General features: G+C 40.8%; 1 pseudogene; it reads right to left on the reverse strand.

Annotated features, from left to right (window-relative positions):
- Nucleotides 1-4,304: 4,304 nt before the first annotated feature.
- On the reverse strand, nucleotides 4,305-5,189 carry LOC141056023 (bifunctional phosphoribosylaminoimidazole carboxylase/phosphoribosylaminoimidazole succinocarboxamide synthetase pseudogene; annotated as a pseudogene).
- Between the last annotated feature and the right edge of the window lie 1,689 nt (nucleotides 5,190-6,878).

Below are 6,878 nucleotides of genomic sequence, written 5' to 3' on the forward strand. Positions count from 1 at the left end.
TGAAATAGCTGACAAAGCACACACAGAATTTGTTTCTGCGGGGCCCAAAACTTACAGCTACAAATTCAAACACGAGGCAAACTGTCTTAAAAGTGAAGGGAACACTAAATGTCGGTAACTCTCAATCTATTAATTTTAGCAGTCTGAAAGATCTAGTTCTGGATTATCCACGTAAGTGTGACGCTGAAACTCAGAAACGTATCGTCGTACAGCAGCGGGCCATTGTGAGACAAAAAAATTGGAGTATTGATTTGCATCCTTTATACAGAACACTTGTGCGTTTACACAAAGCGGCGACTATTAGACGATTTCATCACTCTGCCATTTGGCTATTACCCGAGCATTGTGATGGATACGCGTCTGCAACATCCGTTCTCATGCATTCTAGCGGGACCGTCTAATTCTGGAAAGAGTTATTTTGTAAAACTACTATATAATATTGAAACCAATTTCTCAAACCCGATAATATTGTTTGGTTTTATTCATGCTGTCAAAAACTATATGATGAAATCTCTTTTCCCAACACCAGATTTGTGGAGGGTCTGCCAAATACATTCGCAGATGAATTATTCCCTCCAGACAAGGTGAATTTGGCTATTGTTGATGATCTCATGGAGAGTGCTAGCGAAAATTGTGAGATACATAAAAGCATTTACCAAGTATGTGCACCACAGAAATCTCAGTATTTTCTACCTGATACAAACCATTGTCAGGGTAAGATAAGCCACACCTTAAACACAAAGTACATGGTGCTTTTTAATAACCCTTGAGATTACAAATTTTTAACTCTAGCTCGTCAGATGTATCCCGGAAAAACACGTTTTTCCCCGTGGAAGCTTTTGAGAATGCCACGAGGGAGCCTTATGGGTATTTGCTGGTAGATTTGAGAGCTAATACCCCTGAGGATCATCGCTTACAGATGGGGTTGTTTTCACTGGCGTTGCCCGCTGTCTATGTTCAAAAGAAAAACACTCCTAAAAAGTGAATTTTATGTGGCATCACACATTCCACGCTGTGTGCGTTGTGTTATAAAGATGTCAGAGAGTCCGGCATAACTGGGCTTTCTTAAAAACTCTGGTGAAAGCAACCCCCGCTGTCAGGATATCTATTCTGCACAATGCAGGCGACGATTTAATGTCAGTCGTTGGCGAGATTGCTTTAAACATCTTAAAAAGGCAGGATTCCGCTGAAAGAGCACCAAAAAGGCATACTAAAGAAGTGGCATAAAGCTATAAGAACCATGAGTGATAGATCGCAGTCCATAAAGAAAAAGAAATGGCTACTAAAGCTGACCGGAGGGTTTATCGGCCCTCTTAAATTTTGCAATACCCATATTAACGAGCCTGCTCACAGGCAAATATAGGAGCATACAGAGAAAATTTATCTAGCCCCCCAAACAGGAACTGGTCAAACTAAAACCCCCAACAACCGATAACATAAGCAAAACGGTTATTCGCTGCCTTCATGATGAAATTAGCGCCATTTTACAATGTCATGACATACCCGATGACGTTAAAATTAAAATTCATGCCTCCGTGCTAGAGCGCTACTTGGTACATACGAGGCACGGCTCGAAAGTAGTAACTTTAAATCTCGTTACCACTCCTGATCAGCAACAATTGTCAAACACCGATCCTGATAAAAATCAATGAGTCGCTGAAAAGCCATATAAACTAAAAGATATAAGGAGAATGCAGAATTTTTACTCAACAGGATACTACAGAATAAAAATGTGACAGCCTGGAATGATAAAGCCGAATTTATTTTCAAAGGCGCTGTAATATCCGGGTCTAAACTTTCTGGATTTGGTATGTAGTACAACGCAGAGCCATGCCCTGACCAGTCAGAAGTTACCTCGGGGTTGGGATTCGTTTATACAGGCTATGGCCAAGCTAAATATCCCATCTACAGTTGTGGGTAATCACACTACTAGATAGCTTTTAGATGGTTTAAAAACCTCCATCAGCGAAGGAAGCGCTGTATCTACACCGCAGAAGCTATCCCCATCACCCCATACAATTCATTCTTAGCACTCCCCGTCATTAGGTATCACACGAGGAACTCTTACCTAAAAAGGTCTGATACTACAATCCATGTTGCTAATGATGTAGATTATGTACTGGTTAAATATTTATTTTGTAAGAAGTGTAATGCTGTATATTAATTGTACTTGTGATGCTTCTATATCACAATTTTTATATTATTGAAATGCCTGAGATGTATTTATTACAATAAAATCTTTTAAACTAGTCTATAAAAAAAATAAAAAAGCAAAGATGCAGTATTGTAAGTGTATAAAACACCTGCTTTATACTTGCTGATGTTGTAACATGGCCATATACATAATATGCCCATACAATGAGACTGATGTGTCTAATGTCTCACAATCTTACTGATAGGATATAAAGTGAGGATCGCTGTAACCAATAAATACGCTGCTTGGATATAAATTCCTATCAAATTGCTGCAGAAACATTCATTTTGGGCTGTGGGATCCTCGTGCTATCAAATACATGAAATATACAATGCTATAAACTCACTATCAAAATGCATTATAAGTCTCCTGTAAAATGAGAATCTTACTGATAGGATATAAAGTCATTGTAGCAAATACACAGATAGGAGTACAAAATCATATCAAAATGAGAATCAGATACACTGCTACGAAGGACAACAGCTCAAACTACTATCAAACTGACAGCCACTTGATAGGGGGTGGGGCACCTGTCAAATTAAGTTTGACGAGTCATCCAGTAGCTCTACTACTTCCATGGATCTGGCTACTCTGATGAAGATAAGAGGGGCTTCACTAAGCTTGTCTACCAGAACATATTCCCTACAATGCAAGCTATGATTCGGGCGATGGAGTCTCAAATTTCCACCCAAGTATGAACACAAGGGCCACGCACTGTTAATTTGGGAAGTTGATATAGAGAAGGTGAGCTCATTTTAGAACCCTTATGTAGATCCAATAAAATATTTATGGAATGACCCTGGCATACAAGAATGCTGATAGGAGACTGGAATATCAACTGTCTGATTCCACAAAACATTCTCTAAATGACCTGGACTGTATTGCAGATCATGGATATTCACCTTCAACAAGATGTGCCCCGAGTCAGAGTGCCCACAACAGGAATCATCAAATATCCATTTGATTTACAAAGTGAGGCCAAACACATTGTTGCTGTAAGTGATACGTCAGGTGGCAGATGAGGAAAAACTGTCGCGAATGGCAAAAAACGCTAATTTGACAGTAGGCAAAGTTGCGGATGACAGTGTCTGCTTTAGTCATACTCACCAATGGGGTAGGCAGCACTAAAGATGCCTAGGGCAGCTCAAACTCTAAATAGGGCCCTAGCAGGAAGATGAGTGTAAGTGTAAATCAATATATTTACTTTGTTCTATGTTCTATGTTCAGCTAAGCAAATCCTTAACACAATTTTTATTTAATAGCTATTCAAAACATACCTCAAATTTATCCCACCAACTCAGCTGAAGAATTCAAAGATGGCTAACCATTTTTTTGTGACTTTAAAAGGACAACCCATTACACATTCTGGGAAGGACTTGGAAAAGCTCCATGAGAAGTGAACAGTAGGAAACGTTGAAAAGACATGTCCAGCTTCTAGGTGCAGTTACTAATTTATTGCTGATTCAATACATATTCCAGTATATCACAGCAAACAGACCCCTCTTGCAAGCAGGTGTATTTTGACTCTTATGAAGTCTTAGTCCACGAGTCAAAATGCATAGGACGGCAGTAGGGGTCTGTGTGTGAACATAGCCCAAGTGGTGGAGGAACATTTGTTTTGGGTTATTTATTTTGTCTTGCATACAAATTACTCTGGAAAGGATGTTCCCTAACATTTCCCAGGAAAATCCATTTTGTTTTTGTATGTTTATTGTGTGCCTGTAAAAATGGCATATGACTGACAAAATGACAACATTGTTCACAGCTGTCAGAAGTGCTTCCAGGGGTATTCCCCATGATGATCCCATGTAATTTGAAAACTGTTCCTATTGATTTATGATGTTTTTAGGCTCTAAATTCACCCAGGGGGGGGGTCATGACAAAAGTGCTTGATTTACCCATAGACTTACATTGGGCTCATCACTTGGGTTGAGCACCCGAGTATTCAAATTTGCTCCACCCAACAAGCACGCAAGCATTTTAGTGCTCGCCCATCACTAGGGCTTATCAGAATAGTTTTAGCGGTTTCCAAAAAGCTGCATCAGGAACTTGGATATTTGGAACTCTCCCGATTATCAGTGGTTCGGTGCCGCAGCTGCATGTGTTGCGGCTATGTGACAGTCACATCACATGCCTGGAGAGACCAACACAAACAGGCAGTCTCATCAGGTCCTTTGTGATCAGACATCTCCCTCAGTTCACATGGGATGCCATAATTTGCACAGATTGCTTAATCTTTTCACTGTGGACTAGGTCAGAAATTTACCCCAACAACACAATAACCCATTCTTGGCCATCACTAGTGGTAAATATGTTTATTCTTCTGCTGGGTCTCATCACCTGAGAGCCACGAGTAATTATCAATCACATCAGCAAAGACCATTTCTTTTTTGGTCACATCCACACCAAACTCAATCTTCATATTAACTCAGATGCAGTCTTGTGTTGACCATGTTTTTTCCAGAACCTCTAAGATGGCCACTGTGGAATAGTTCATGATGTCCTCCTCCACCTGGCCAATCAAAAGGCCAGCACAGATTAGTTGCAATCAGATTAGTTGCAATCAGCTGCTCTTCAGACCATTGAGGGTCATTATTGGCATAATCCTTGAAAAACATCTCCACTTTAGGGGGATAAAATTTATATCCTTCCGATACCCCCAGGATTTCTATTCAGGAATGAACCAGTGGCTATTCTCCTGCACACCCACTCTACAGGGATAATCTCAGAGTGTGGCAATAAAACCAGTTGCACAGCACTTGGTCACAAATGCCATCTTGATACCAGATTCTAACAGCAGTTTGAATATGCAGCTGGTGGTCTTGTTGGAAATGGACGCTTTCCTCTCCATGAGGTCCTTACTGGCTGCATTGCTCGCTGTGATCTCATCCTTGGATTGCATAAGGACAAAGCTCGGGTGATCCAGGAGCTCATACAGCTTGTAAGGTATACCTTCATTCAGCTTCTTGCCGAGTCTCAACTCATGTGTGTCCATGATCATCCAGGAAGCAAGAGACATTTGCTATGTTACCAATTATTGGATTTTTGCTGTTCTCGTTGACATTTATGCATATGTGTGTTTATCTAATACACTGAAGGTCACATGTCTGACCAAAACATTTACTACTGTGTACTACTCCTGAAATAAATTTTGTCACCATAATACCAAGCCGAGTGCCATTTTTGCTAGATTATATTCCAACTTGTCAACTAAGACTGAAGGCCCCATCTCACATTGTGAGATCGCAGATGCATCACCGATTATGTGACGCAACAGCGATCTTGCTTTGTGTGAAATGCAGTGGCAACTGTCCCCCTGCTGGATATCGCTGATTTTGTTCAAATGTCCTGGGCCATTTTTTCAGTGACCTCGTTGACAATGCAGAACTCAGGGATGCAAGCGGTAGTCAGAAAAGCTGCTGTGTGAAAAGGTACCAACGACTGCCGATGGATAGTTGCTATGTCGCTTAATAGATCTGCCAGTTTGGCAGCTTACTAGCGACGCACCAGCAATCCTTACCAGGTCGTATCATTGTTGGGATCGTTGGTGCGTCGCTATGTGAAATGGCACCCTAACTTGGCAGATGAGGAGGAATTAGTAATAGATGCAGGACAGCCAACTGCTTTAATTTATCATTAAAACAACCTGAATCTAGGGACACAAGTTTGCAATCCAGATTGATCCATCCATAAAGCATCACACAATCTTGCATCTGAAGTAGAAATTTTCTAAGACTTTTTGGAAGGACAACTATTATGGACATCCATGACATGTCACTGGATACGGCAATACTAAATCATTCCACTGGGTGCACTGCAGAACAATGGAACACTTACTGCCAGATATCTCCACTCGTGAAAACTGATCAGATCACTGAACCGAAACTAAATTAAAAGTAATAAATTCTAACAAACTTTTCTTTTAAACAAGCACTCAATTTATACAAATATACTGAAACATTTGCATACTCCTGGGATAATGTTTTGTCCATCCTCAGTATAGGGGTGAGCAGCCTAATGCAGAAATACATTTTTGGCTTTTAGAGAGAAGGAGACACATGAGGTGATGGGAAATGCCGATTATACTAATGAGCCTCACAATCAGTGACCACATAGGAGCAGCACTGAGGAGTCAATGTGATGCCAATGGCAGGAAGTGAAGTTTCTCTGATATTATAGAAGATCATTCTTAACTTCATTCCCAAGTACCATCCAATGAAGCGTTCGAGAGTGAATGCCCGTGCTATGAATGGGAAACAGAGGAGGAAAAAGAGACAACAAGCTAAGTCTCAGAAAACCAGAGAAGTTGGTAACTATGCAGATTGCAGATCCCTGATCTTAACCGCAACAACTAGCAGCAGTCGTGGAGCGTTCCTACGTTGGTCCTAGACACCTCGTCACAACCAGAGAACTACATAAGCCTAAAGCAGGAAAAGAGGAAAACTAACTGCCCCAGAGCAGACCCCAAAGGAAAGACAGCCCCCCCCACATGTATTGACGGTGAAACAAGATGAAAATACAAACAAAGGCAGGAAAATAGGCTGAGCAAACAATGGGGCCCGGCTAACTAAAAAGGACAGAAAAGGAAAGACACTGTCTGCAATCTGCCAAAAAAACCTACAAAAATTTTGTCCAACACTTCTGATAGCAAAATTAACCCTGAAGTCTTCTAAACCTATATCAG

Source organism: Dendrobates tinctorius, unplaced genomic scaffold, assembly GCF_039654945.1.
Source record: "Dendrobates tinctorius isolate UK_male_01 unplaced genomic scaffold, ASM3965494v1 ptg000193l, whole genome shotgun sequence".
NCBI classification, from domain to species: Eukaryota; Metazoa; Chordata; class Amphibia; order Anura; family Dendrobatidae; genus Dendrobates; species Dendrobates tinctorius.